At 40.3% G+C, this 14901-nt stretch overlaps 1 protein-coding gene across 2 annotated transcripts in view; it reads right to left on the reverse strand.

Moving 5' to 3' along the window:
- chst11 (carbohydrate (chondroitin 4) sulfotransferase 11) overlaps positions 1–14901 on the reverse strand; it is a 91744-nt gene that overhangs the window by 2085 nt on the left and 74758 nt on the right. The window lies entirely within an intron of this gene.

Here is a 14901-nt window from a genome sequence, read left to right on the forward strand (position 1 = left end):
TATATTTTAGGACTCATTTATTGTTTCTTACTTACTTTTTTATTATATCTCTAAATCCATTTGTTGTCTTAACACCTTTTTCTATACGTGTTACTTTTATAATTTTCTTGGCTGGCTAAGAAAATTATAAAGTGCCAATAAAGCACTCTAAAATGAATGAAATTAACCAAGGAAGAAAGAAGGAGGGAGAGATGAAGGGAGAGATAGATGGGAAGACTGGCAGGCAGATAGTGACAGTGTGTTATTAATCTCAGGCGTTATCATAGTACTCATCTCTTTATAGACTCTATCTTTTTTCCCTATCTGAGTCGCTCCACAGACTATGATGGAGATTAGTCCAAGGGTGTGGAGGAAAATAATGATATTGGAGAATATTACAGATATTGAGTGTTCAATATGCACAGATCCAGTCAGCGGCCATTCATCTGAGGCATATTTCATATTCACTATGACGCTGTGATGAAGTGGAATATAGCAGGGAGAGGGGGGGGGAAAGAGTCTGGAGGCAGAGAGCAACCTGAGGGCTTCACATTTGAAAAGCAGGAATGTTTTCATATGCCTCTTGATTATTTTTCCTCTGGGTCTGAATTCCCCTCCAGGGCAGTGCCCCGGTTTCCTTATGGAATTTAAATTGATTGTACTGTGGCCTGCATCTTCACTCACAACAAGTGTGGCCTTTCAGCGCTTGCCCTAGCCACGGCTGAGAGGGAGAGAGAGAGAGTTGCTGACATGAAATGCTGAAATAACTTCAACCCAGGGACCACCACCGTGCACTTTACATGAGGACAGCTTGACTAAAGAAGTTTGTTTGTATATTTCTTTGAAGCCTCTTCAGCCATGTCTCTGAGTGGCCTATTCATCATGTTTGAGCTACAAGAACACGGGAGGAAACCAATCTCTTACAACTTTTTTTTTTACCTGATGACAACATACAAAAGCAGTTCTGTGAAAGGTCCCACACATGTATGTCAATCACTCAGCAAGGAAACACCGTAACTAAGAACTTATGGCAGTTAAACACATGACCTGAAAATCATATTTTAGAATGGTGCCTTTTAAAAATTCACATTTTATAGTCTGGTACTTTCTTAATAAACTCCACTATTGGAGAGTCATGTGGGTATACTCATAGGTCGATGCTTCTCTGTCTGGGTGAAGAGGTGGGTGGAAGGGTTTTTTCCTACTGTGAATTCCCTTTTGAACAATATTTTCAATGCTATTCAACTCAGAAACAGTCTCATAAATAATTTAAAGATGTAATAAAAGAGCTCCAAAGGCCAGTCAACACATGAAGATCTCAAATCCATGCTACAAAATTTTTTTTATGGAACAAAATGTTTATTCCCAAAGAAATATCTTGTTCACACCATATATTCATCTTGCCAGGTCATCATAGAAATAATGTTATTTAAGGTTCTCTTTTGCCTTCATTTTGTTAGACTTTCTTCATCTGTGACTTATTTACCGTAGCATTAAGTTGTTTTGCTCATAGTACAACCAGTGTGTGCAGACTGTGGCCAGTTTTAAATGCAGTTCTGGTTTGTTAAAGGGGACATACTGTGCATGTTTCAAGGTCTATGTTTTTAATTTCCTTCCTAGAGTTTAAAAAAACTCCTTATTTAACACATATTGGTCTTTTATGGAGCCACTCCGTTCAGCCTCTGTCTAAAATAGGCTGTTTTAGCTTCTGTGTCTTTAAGGCCCCCCTCCCAATGAGCCCACTCTGCTCTGATTGGCCGGCTTTTGGAAGTTGGTTTAGGAGGCTACATAAACAAACTATAATAGTATAGGATTTCACTTCTTTTCCTTGTTCCTTACTCAAAATGTCAACTTTTCAATTACATCTGTACATGTTGGAGCTAAAATCTGATCGGAAATATGCGAATGGACAATGAAAAACAACACATGGAAATACCTTAGCAACAACCTTAGCAACCAAATTTACGAAACGGATGGCCATTTATGGGCATGCCCAATGAGCTGACATTAGCTTCATTGGCAAGGTAGAAAAAAACATTGCGAACAATGCGTTACGAGCAGGTTGAAGCCCTGGCTTTTGACTTGCAGGGAGCATTTCTATATACAATCACCACAAGTTGTGGAACTATGACTATGTTTAGCATATCTGATATCTTAACAGTATGTATAAATAACAAAAAAAGTCGCAAAAAGCAAAATATGTCCCCTTTAATCTGAAAAGGAAAAAAGGGAAGGATGTAGATTTGGGTCTTGTTCCCACTAGATCTACACTTGCGTGCATAACAAACAGATTTTATTGCCACAAGACAAGAACTTTGTTTGCCCACAATATGGAACTCAATCCCACCAGAAAACAACTTCACACAGTTTGGCTCTTGTTCCCACCAGATGAAGATGAAATAAACTTTTAGTTTAGAACCTAGGCTGTCTATACAACTTTATTGCTTAATTGGTTGCTTTTATTTCTCGGAAAGAATTAATGCAGCTACTGACTTCCCTTCTCCATCATATTAACTCTGGTACACTCTTTCCATATCGCCTCTGTTCTAACCTTGTTCATTTCCCTGTCATATCAAACAGCCCTTCAAAGCATTTTGAGGGATGTGCAAGTCGACAAGGCATGATGGATTATGAACGTCTCTGCTCGAGGAGAAAGGCCTCATTTTGCACCCCTCCCACTTCTTCTCTCTTTGTGAGCTCCACACTCCTCCCTATTCAAGCTAGCGTCGATACATCAAAGCCTGCTAAGGCGTAACAGCGCAGAGTGAAAAGCAGCTCTTTGTTGATGAAAATCTCTCCTGTTTTATCCACTCTGAGACATCAAACTGCAATTCACGCAAATGTCGCAGCAAGTGTGCGGCCCAAAGGACAAATGCTGTAATTAACATGGGAGAAAAAGACCAGGGGAGGGAATCTTGTCATCTCCTGTTCTGCTTCAGTTTCCCTCTCCTTATCTCACTGCTGTCCATAGGATTACTTTCTGCCATTTTTATCTCCTCTTCAAACTGCTCAGTCAAGTCTCTTGTGCAGTTTGGATGAAGGCGTGAGGATGAGAGGGAGAAAGAGTAGGAGGAGGAGATGAGAGAGGCGATATGTCGATACAATCTGAGGGGAGGCTGTGATGGAGGTCACTGACCTCTCGCCATGTCAAGCGGTTCCCGTGGGAGAGTAGATATCATTACCAGCCTATTTGCTTGCACATTCCCACCCTAATCCCCTGTGGATATGAAATAGTGGGTCAGCATTGTATAAGAGCTGGCAAAAGTCATAAAACCATAGCTATAAAAGTAGTTAGCAGCCTCTCATCATATGGTCAATTTAGTTTGATATCTTCCGATTGGTCAAAGTCCCAGAAGGGCTTCAAACCTGCAGCTCAGCAGTTTCACTGTGCAGCTGCGCTATGTGATGAATTACTCAGCACGATAGCATATACTGTGTATTGATTCAGATGTGAGGGTGTGTGTGTGATTTTGTTTCCATTCTCTCTGGAAAACGTGTCAAAACTGGGAGAAAATTGAAATGGGAGGGGTGGGGGAAAGAAAATCCTTATGCATATATTTAAACCTAATCTCACCGTAAAAAGTCATTATCAATGTTGTATATGCAAATAGAAAAAGCTCAGCGTTTCTTATCTCCAGATGCCAGTTAAAGTTCAGGACAAGCCCATTGTGCATTCATTTCCCTTCTCAGCTCTTGTCCCTGCATTTGTTGTTAAAACGTGTGAGAAACTGATGACAGGGGGAACGTGGAGATCATGTTTCCATATTTCAAGTCTTCATTTCCTCGCCACGGCTGTGTTATTCTCAATGAAAGTTGTTATGAGTTTGAAATATGATCTGAGAATCAGCGCGGAGCGGACTCTTCCAGACACGGCAGCGATAATGAATAGCTTCTTCCTGATCTGCTGATGTTTGCAAAGAAAGAAAAGAAAGAGACAGAGGAAAATAAGCTAGAAAAGGATTAAAGGAGGAGGAAAGGACCATCTATCTTCCAACTTCATACTCAAATGAAAGCCAGCTGGCCAACTTAACCTGCTACCCCACTTCCCCAAGAGCCTCCAAAGTTCATTAAGTGTGCATTAAGTGTTAATTGAGTTTTGGTGCTTTAATTTATTGCAAATTTCTTAGAGATTTGCACCACCTGAGCACAATATTAACTCAAATGTGTGTGTTATTAGTTGCTGTAATCTTTTTAAGGGCATATTATTTTTAGTTTAAACATAATACACATGTGTAAATGTTGTTCAGTTTTATAAACAAGACCTAAATCTGACTAATACACAAAACCTAGAGCCATGTAGAATCAATTATCGGCCGATATTCACTTAAAAATGTAATATCGGGAAATATCGGTATCAGGTTTTTATAGCCGATATTTGTTCTGTAGGCTTCAGCATTTCTGAGCCTGCATGAACGCAGCATGGGACGTTTACCGGCGCGCGCTTGATGACGTATAACAACAACACGCTAGCCTCGTGGGTTGCTAACTGTGGCTAACAAGTTCATAGCGTCCACCGCCATGTACGCAAACACACAAACAGAAGGTTTACCTCCTCGTTGTCATTTTCTCTGTTATGCTTTCGGCGAGCCGCCTCATGTATAGTGTTGTGTGTAATATATTTAAAGGTATCCTGAGGAGTTTTTGACCACTGGTAGTGCTATGGAGCAGTGGTTTTATGAGGAAGTCCCTGTATCATTTGCACACCCACAAGGATGACACCTACACATTCTTAGTAAAGCCTTTATGCTATTCCAGTGATCAATTGGTGTCAGTAAACAGTTCTGAAGAAGCTACTTTCAAAACTGCAGCTAGTGAAGCTACATGCTACTTTTCACTGGCAACAGTTTTGCTACGACACAACACTTTAACCTAAATTAGCAACATACATTACAAGCATACATTACCAGCATGTGATAGCGACGTAAAAGGTTAGTGGAAAAAATTGCAACACTAGCAACTCTACTACTGGGAAATGTATTCAAACTGTAGCTAGTGAAGCTACAAGCAACAGTTTTACACTTACTGAAAGGAGCAAGCTACATTACAAGCATAACATAGCAACATAGCATGTTAGTTGGAAAAAAATAGCTAGCTAGTTGGAATTATTCTGCTGGGAAGCTACTGGGAAATTTAGTTAAACCAGTAAGTATTGTCTCAGGTTGAGTAATGTACAGAGGATTCAAATGACAGATGGGACTGAAGCAAGAGCTAAAAGCTAACAATGTTGGCTCTCTAATCTAGCTAACTGCACAGTATTTTACTTCAATGTAAATATAGCTAGCTAGCTACTCTAACACACTACAGTACATAGCTAACATAGCTAGCTCTCACTCTCCCTCTCTAAAAATATATATCAGCTCAAAGTGTATGATAACAACAAATTCACACACAAACTTGGATCATATACTGTTAAAACTTACATTTCATTTTGGTAGTTAAAGTTTTGAGCCAAAACAAACATGCTAAATTTTTTTTTTGACAATAACTTTTCTTTTTGGCCAACAGGAAATATTAGTCTGGTGAGAAATCTCAGTATCTATTGAGATGATTAATGGACTTATAATTCAATGCTCCGTAACAGTGACCAAAAATCAAGCTGAGATATTTCTGCTGCGTGTTGCAGTCACGGCTTGAATTAGCATACATATGGAAACAGCTTCCTGTTAATCACTTATTTCTCCGTACTTGAAAAATAGCTTTTAAATACTGTTGAGGTGTAAATGGTGAAAATGAGATGAGAATGTGATTTATAGCCCAGGGATTCTGCAGAGTGTCACAAACACTTTGTTTGGAGACACTTCCTGAAACATCTTTCCCTCTAAGACATTAAAAATGCTTCCTCTAGCAGTCTAAATACTGCAGCAGTCAATATTGCTATTTAGTTGTTTCCTCAATTAATTGTGCAGCGCTGTTTATTTTCTGTGAAGCTATTCTGGTGCTGCTTCTCGAGTATTTACGCCCTCCTGTCTCTGAGACGCTTAAAAGTGGCTGGAAACAGGCGGAGGAGACAAAACGACTGTGTAGGGGAATTGGTGAATTTATGTCCAGTGAATACGGTGAAAGCAAAGTGCTGTTGTAAAAGTTCCCCTCGCTTTAGTTTGATGTCACTAATGTTGGAGGAATGCTGTTTTTTTTTTTCCACTTCTGTTTTGTCTCCTATAACCTGATATGTCTGCATGTCTCGTCTTCTGTTTGAGCATCAGCATCTCTCTTTGCTTTCTAGCTGTGAAGCTATCTAAACAAAGATCAATAGGATTCATCAAAGCATCTCTCTTTCTCTCTCTCATACACACACATACATACATAGAGACACACACACACACACACACACACAGACAGAGTACTAAAGGCAGTCTGTCTCTCAGACTCTCTTCTTACAGACTGGCATTCATGAGAGCAGGCAGGAATAAAGCTGCCAGTGTAACACAACTGTACCCAACAAACACACACTCACATACACACACACACACACCTGATTTTCAACTTGTATAAAGCTCTGTGTTTCACCTGAGCCTCTGTAAAAGGCAACAAGGCGAGGCTCTTCTATAAAACACTGACAATGACAGTTTATGAGATGGATTCATCCTTTCCACTGAGGCCGGCGGCACGTTAACTTTCCATAATGTCATTTATGAGAAGTCGCACCAGCAGAGGGAGACGGGGCCCTGTGCGGGACGAGTCGGCTCCCCGAGCACCTGCACCCACCGCGACACGGAAAAGGCCTGAGGAAATGTTTCTTTACCTTTATTTATCCAGGAAGACGACTGAGAACACACACACTCTATTTTTTTCTTCTCTTTTTTTTGGGATGCCCTGCTTCATATTCATGCAGCTCCACACATTCATACCTGGAAAAAGCTCAGGACAACCACAGACGTCTACTGAGCAGCTTTATTGTTCATGTGGGTTCATGTGTTAAAGGAGTAGTCCGCACATTTAGCATCGCACCTGAACACCATTGAACTCATGACTGGCATTTTTCTTTTAAAAAAAAGGGGTCAAAATCATGGCAGCGTAACTACAGACATTGTCATCTTTAATCCACACATTCTTCTTCCTTCAATACCCACAATGCAACTGAACTGCTGACAGTCAGGTCGCAGAATGAGGTGTGTGAGATGCAGATGAGGAGTACGGGACAGAAGTCTGTTAACATCACTTCTTTCTAACTCCGCATGCCCAGATTTTTGTTTACTTTTACAACTTGTAGTCTTCAGCCCCAATCAACACTGACTTGAGTGACATCACTTGAGGCAATTTATCAGATTTCACGCAGCTTAACATAAAGGCTTCATACAAATGTTTTCATATATGCAGTAACACCTGGAAACACATCCTTTTATCAGAGGCACCTCAATGTGATTTAGTCAGAAATAGTAGGAAATTTGGAGTTTTTAATCAAACGTTGAGTCATCTGAACACATTTGACTACGATGCTAAAACTATTTTAGTCACAGGCCAGCTTTGAACCTTTCTTAAAAGCAGTAAAGAAGGAAACTTTAAAGCTGTGAATCTACTGATTCATGATTTTTTGCAGTGATGCCTGTTACGTAAGGGCCCTGCAGGGACGCAGTGAATGGACACAGTGTGTATACAGGGGGCCAGAAGCACCGGGCTTCCCTGCAGGGGTCAACACGGCCAAACACACACACACATACACATACACATACACTTGTGCAGTACAGTATCCATAATGTGATGCTTTTAAATTGCTGCAGGGGGTGTTCTGTTCGATTCCTTATTGATTCTCAGAACCAATTAGTGATAATAGTGATAAAGATGTGATTATTGGTTATAACTCTTGCTATTTACCTTTCAGCAAATATCTGATGTAAGCAGTGTTGCTCATAATAATGTGAAGAGTGTGGATCTTATTTTACTGTAGGCACCTCAGGGGTGGTTGTGTGTAAAAAGCTGTGGTGAAACCCTGAGGCCTTCACCTCCCCTAAAGGAGCTGTTAACAGACCATCGTAAGAATTTCACTAGCAGGGTTTTAATGGAGAGTTTTTAGTGTGTCATAATGGTCTAACTGAGGCTTTTCCAGCTTGACGGGAATAAAACTGGTGGAAGCACTGAAGATTTTTTTTTTGTTTGAGGAAAATGTTAAAAATTGATAAAACTTTGTGTCGTTGTAAACCAATGCTGGTCCATCCGGGAGGTCAAAAGTCAGAGATCTTGCTCACAGACATTTTTGTATTATTTGGACCATACTGGAATATTTGCATCATTTAGATTGATCACTGCAGTATATTATATGACTTGCAGGACACTATGAAGATCTTCTTATAGAAATCGTCATCATCTATCACTGTTAGTGGACGCTTGTGAGCAGGAACTGTTCCATGTTGGTTCAATTAGGGTGTTTCAACCATTTAATGCAATGTCATTTATACTTTGCATATATAATGGAGACCAACTGCAACGTTGGGACAGTTTTTTAACGTTAACCCCATGGCTATTATTGTAACCATGGCGATGATGGTGGCCTAACTTGAAGGAAGTAGTAACTTTAACTCGCACCACATGTGTCTCCAACCTTAATAGGCCGATTATTTTAATCAGAACCATGATCTTTCCCTTAAACCTAACCAAGTGGTTGTTGTGTCTGAACCTAATTAGACCTTAATCACAGCACTGTCACATCATAAAACATCATTATTTTTTTAACAGTGGCAGTTTTGGAAAGCACAGAGAACACATGTTGTCCTGCTGATTACTGCTTATAGAGGCACCAGATTCAGGTCACATGGTCAGATGACGTATTTGGCCCTTTTAATTTGGACTGGTGACCCTGCATAAAGTCTAGTTGCAGATTTAGTAGTTACAATGATAGATAGATGGTATGTTTTAAGCAGATTTGAAGTGAAAAGTGTCTTTTCTCTGAATCTGATTTTCTGGAAAAGTATCTAGTGAATGCATTTTTTTGTCTTTAGTAGCCAAATACCAACATTGGGAAGCTGATGTGTCCTTGAATGCACCATGAGGAAAACTCTAAAAAAAACAATCCCTCTCACACCTGCAGAACCACATATGAAAAATGCTGATATATGCACATAAACACAACATAAAAACATATAAACACAAAACAATGGTCATTTCAGGTTACATCTGCAGGATACGTGACACCTAGGTAACCCTGACTCTCCCTGTCTCACGCTAACATTAAATCCGTAACCTGAGCTCAGAGACGCCGGCTTTCCCGGGAGAAAGTCAGTCGGGCTTGCGAACGCGCCATAAAACCTCCGATAAACAATTACAGTGCTCTCTCTTTGATTCCTGCACGTCACATTCACAGTACCGTGTGAATAAAACATGACAGAGAGAGAAAATGACATTATGAAGACCTGATTATATGTATTTACTATGTGTGAACTTGTGCTGCTGCACGTTTGTAGACCACAAAGAATGTACTGTATATTTGTGTGTGCGTGCGATTACTTGTGTAAAGACCAGTGTGCCTGTTAGTATATATATGTGTGTGTGTGTGTGTGTGTGTGTATATAACTGTATCTCAAAGAGAAAATGGGGGTATAATTATAGCACCACAGACAAGATTATGACAAACTGTTCTGACTTTCCCTCAGAGCTATCAAAGTTTCTCTCTTCTTCTCTCAGGAGCACTTTACCCTTTTTCCCTCTCTGCATGGCGTGTTTTATCCCTCAGGGAGCAAAAACCAAAGAAGAGAGAGGAGGAGGAGGAGGAAGAGAGAAAAAAATGAAATAGAAGGTTTGTCTTAACACTCATAGGCAACTAAACTCCCAAAATATTAGTTTGAATTGTAAAGGCCTCATTACCCTGAAAGGATATGCTATGATGTTAGGAAACTGCTAAAAGGTAAATGTGATTGTTTTTTCTGTTGCTCAACCCAAATACATGACTCGGCGCATTTTCAAATCTATGTTATTTTGTACCGTTGAATGGGGCTGAGGTTGCTTTTTCCTCCTTGGTACTATTAATTTAGGCAGAAACATAGCAAATGTACCATAGCAACCAACACTAAAGACCTTTTAGACCTTGTTGTGGGCGAATGTGACTCAGGGGGTAAAACGGTTATCCGCTAATCGGAAGATCGGTGGTTTGATTCCCCAGATCCTCCGGTTCACATCTGGAAAGCACTAAATACAAGTGTAAACCATCTCCAAGATGCAGGAAGTTTTCTTCTTGATATCAAGCCAGAGAACCTTCTTCAGGACCTTCTTGATGTGTTTTTTACATTCTTGCGTCCACCCCAGAAACATCTGACCAATGAGAGGAGAGAACATTCTCACCTGGCTGTTATCGATGTCTCTTTCCAGACATGCCCTTTTTCATTTAAAGTCCTCCTCCACTCAATAATGTGTTTTTCTTCTTGTTCCTTCAGTTGGATGTTTGAGCTTCACTGTGCAGAATGATGCATGTGCAGAGTTTGTTTTCACATTCATCTGCTGAAAGTGAAAATATTTTAAGAGGCGGGCCTATGAGCATGATGTGTGATATTACAATTAATCTGGAGCCAATCCTGGTCCAGTATTGCAACTTACACAAGTGTGATGTTGCAACTTGAAGCCTCCAGTGCACATGTACTGGGAATGGACTTTACAGTGAAGTAGACATCTTGTGTCCAACCGTTCAACTGGACACAATGAATATGAAAAATATTTGCATATTCATAGATTCTTTCATTTTTAATGAGGGAGAAAGAGTTGATGCCAATGTAAGGGTATTAAAGTGATAATTATCCATTTTGTTGATATGTGATGTCTTAACGCATGTCAGGAGGGCATCTTTAATGATGTTACAGAGATAATTAGATCATATAATTCAATTTATCACCAGTTCATAAAACCTTTTGGTTTGGTAGTGGAGCAGCACATGGCTGAACAGAAAAAGTACTGTTCAAAATGTTTGATTGACAGGCGATCTTTTCAAGCTCTTTTGCAGCAATGACTGCTGAGGACAAAAATATAACAGCTGAGATTTAAAGTTCATTCAAACACAATCTTCCTCAGCAGATGCCAATTCAACGTCAGAACTTTCAATTTCAATTTTTTAAGGTTGACATGGATGAACAGTCCTGAAAGTGATCTGAAAACTAGAAATTCAGTAGAAATAGAGTAGAGGTTTCTGGCACAACTTCATCTATTTCCAAGTTGCATGAAGAAGGGCAAAAAGTCCACAAAAGTCAAAGCTCCAGCAACATTTGTAGTATAATAAATCAACGTGTTTGGGTTTGTGGCCTTCATCAGGGTCATTGTAAAACACATTAGAAGCAGCATTATGGACTAAATATGATGTCATACGTGTCATTTATTGGATACTCCCCTTGCCTCCCTGCCTATCTGGGATAATGATGGGCCTGGAGTCACATGACCATACATCCAACCCATAACCCATTGGCTGATAAATGTCTGAATGCACAAAACTAGAAATTCAAACATCTATAAAAAAACACATTTTCAGCATTGTGTAAATCATTAGAATTTCTCATTTTCTCATTATAACCATTTTATTACATTAGAACTAACTAACTATTCATTTCTTTCGTCCCACAATGTTACACTTTACAGTTTTTGTCATTACTTCACTGTGCTGCCTAATCAGATGTTCATTTGTATATTTTTTTCAAAATCATTTTCTGAACTCTCCCTGTCATGTCAGGACCTATTTTGCTTGAAAATGAGGCGAATAAATCCCCACGCGAAGAGGAAAGCGAGTGTGAATATGAAATCTTGAGGAAAATCTATTTAAACCAAACGTTTAGAGTATTTCAAAAAAATACTTGTGTTTTTCTGTGAAAGAGCAAAGAGCTTTCTGGAGAGAGATATATGAGGATTATAGGGATGCTGCTGTTGCTGAACCAGATTTGAACTGTGTATATTGTGTCGTCCACAATGTAATTACTTCACGATCGTAAGAAAAGATGCTTGTAATGTCAAGATCATAAAACAATTTCCCTTTGATCCTAATGAAAGAAAAGAAAATCGTATTCTCTGCGGCCCCGTGCGCTGTACGGTCTATTCTCTCTGTGCAGTTTATCTTCACAACGGAGCGCTCGACTCCTCTAAATCCTTTTGTCTCTCTCCCTTTCACCTCCTTTATTCAGCTCTGCTCATATGCAGCCTCCAGAGGTAGACGCAGACAAAAAAGACTAAACCCTCCTCCTCTAAATCCCTTTGTCTTTAAACTGGGAATGACTTATCCAGCTTCCCATGTACACGCACACACACACACACATCATCTTAAACTCACAACCGCAGCGTGTGGCTGTGATCTGGTCTGATGGTTTTACAGCAGAGCAACACTCGAGACAGCTGCTTTGGCTTTCTTTGTGGATGAAAGGTACGACGACGCTTTCAAGTCCGTGCCAGTCCCCGCTGCTTCTGTTCCAGCATAATCAGAGAGGGGCGGGAGAGGAAAAGCTGTTGCCATTATATTGTTTAGATGATTCCATATAATTAGTTTACTTTCTCTTAAGCGGAGGTCGTAATCGAGAATTTATTTAAGTTGGATTTGTTATTTGCACATTATTTCATGTAGCAGAAGTAATGTTATGTTGGAGTCTCAGCTCAAAGCTGCTCTGGTGTGAAAAAGACCTCTTAAGCAACACCTGCAAGCAAGCATAACATCTCCATCCATCCATCCATTTTCTGCCACTTATCTGGGGCTGGGTCGTGGTGGCATTAGGCAGAGCAATGAAACCCAGACACCCTTCTCCCCAGCAACGCTCATCAGCCCCAGGACTGGAGGAGCCGGGAATTGAACTGCCAATCTTCCAATTGGTGGACGACTGCTATACCTCCTGAGCCACAGCTGCCCCATAGGTGTGGATTGGAACTTAGATTCCATCCATCCATTTTTTATGCCGCCTATCCGGGGCTGGGTCGTGGTGGTATCAGCTACTCCTTGGGGATCCCAAGGCGTTCCCAGGTCAAGAGAGATATGTAATTGTTCTGGGTCTACCCTGGGATCTCCTCCCAGTTGGACGTGCCTGGAACACCTCTAGAGAGAGGCTTCCAGGAGGCATCCTGACCAGGTGGCCAAACCTTTTGATGCGGAGGAGCAGTGGCTCTACTCTTAGCCTCCCCCACATGTCCGAGCTCCTGACCCTATCTCTAAGGCTGAGCCCAGACACTCTCCGGAGGAAACTCATTGCGGACACTTGTATTGGTCACTACTCAAAGCTCATGACCATAGGTGAGGGTTGCAACGTAGATTGACCGGTAAATTGAGAGCTTTACCTTCAGCCTCAGCTCTTTTTTCACCAGATCCGGTGCTGCTCCTGTATAATCCATCTCCATCCATCTCACGCTCCATCTTACCCTCACTCGTGAATAAGACCCCGACATACTTAAACTCCTCTGTTCGGTGCAGCAACTTCCTCCCAATCCTGAACATCTTATATGCTCTGATGTAAAGTTTTATGCTGGTCACTGCGGACTTGAATTTGATGTGAACTCTTATAAAGAAACCTCTGAAGTCTCCCAGACTATTCCCAACAAAAGTATTTGTTTTGTTTGGGTAAGTTAACATGGTCCTAGATTTTCTCGTCAATATCGTCTGTAGTTTTCACAGAGGATTTGGAAAAAGAACCTTCAAATAAACCAGTAGCACAAAAGCTACTTGTGTCTGCCTGTGCTTCGAGGGAATTACATTGAGAAAACACACACACAAACACACGCACCCACAAGTGAACTGAAGGGATTGTGCGGTTAGCAGGATATTTGCAGCTGGTGAAACATCCTAGACAGGTATTATCTAGTGGCACAGACACACAGAGACACACTTTCCTCCCTTCAGTGAACACATTCATTTATGAGGCACTAAAATTACCCCTCTCTGTGGAACACGATGCATAATCAGAGCGTATTTATTTCAAGCCATTTCCAATGATAGCTGTTGGCTGTTCCCATAAGGACTGATGACATGTTCATCACCCCCGGAACTACTTGATCAAAACCCCTCATGATCATGAGTACAGGGTAATGATTGAAATGTCATAGATGCAGGCTGGTTTGATTTGAGTTTCATTCATTGGGTGTGTTTTATGTACAGGGCAAAGAGGAGACATCATCATCAAGCAGATGTGTCGTAACATCTCAACTATGTCAAACAGAGAGATGGAAAGTAACTAAGTACTGTACTTACATACAATTTTGAGTTGTACTTACCATTCAATGCTACTTTATACTTCCACTCCACTACATGTCAGAGGGAAAAGTTGTACTTTCTACTCCTCTACATTTATTTGACAGCTTTAGTTACTTTTCAGATACAGATTTGATACAATGGATAATATAACAAGCTTTTAAAATACAACACATAGTTAAAGATGAAACCAGTGGTTTCCAACCTTTTTGTCTTTTGAAGTCCTTTTACTGTAATACTGCATACTACATCACTCATAATACTGCAGTACTTTTACTGTAATACTGCATACTACATCGCTCATTATACTGCAGTACTTTTACTGTAATACTGCATACTACATCACTCATAATGTAGTATGCAGTGTTACAACCTCACAATACTGCAGTACTTTTACTGTAATACTGCATACTACATCACTCATATTACTGCAGTACTTTTACTGTAATACTTTAAGCTCATAATACTTATGTAGTTTTACCGTAGTTGGACTTTTCAAGCAGGACTTTTTTTTTGGACGTTTTTACAATGAAGAAAGCCTTTTTAATGACATGCCTCTAAAGAGTGGGAGAGCCAACCACTGTTGTCCTTCAAGTTTTTGTCCTTCGAGTTCTCATAGGTTCTGGTTATGGGAAGTACCAGTTTACAGGTCATTAAATCCTGGTAATGTCTCTTAGGAGAAGCGTTGGAGAGACAAGTGACAAATAAAGAGGAAAAACCCAAATAAATGAGTGTAGAAACAGGACAGATGTAGATACTTCAATACAGGACACAAGGGCTCATTGAACAGTTTGATG

Source organism: Scomber scombrus, chromosome 22 (assembly GCF_963691925.1).
Source record: "Scomber scombrus chromosome 22, fScoSco1.1, whole genome shotgun sequence".
Taxonomy (NCBI): domain Eukaryota; kingdom Metazoa; phylum Chordata; class Actinopteri; order Scombriformes; family Scombridae; genus Scomber; species Scomber scombrus.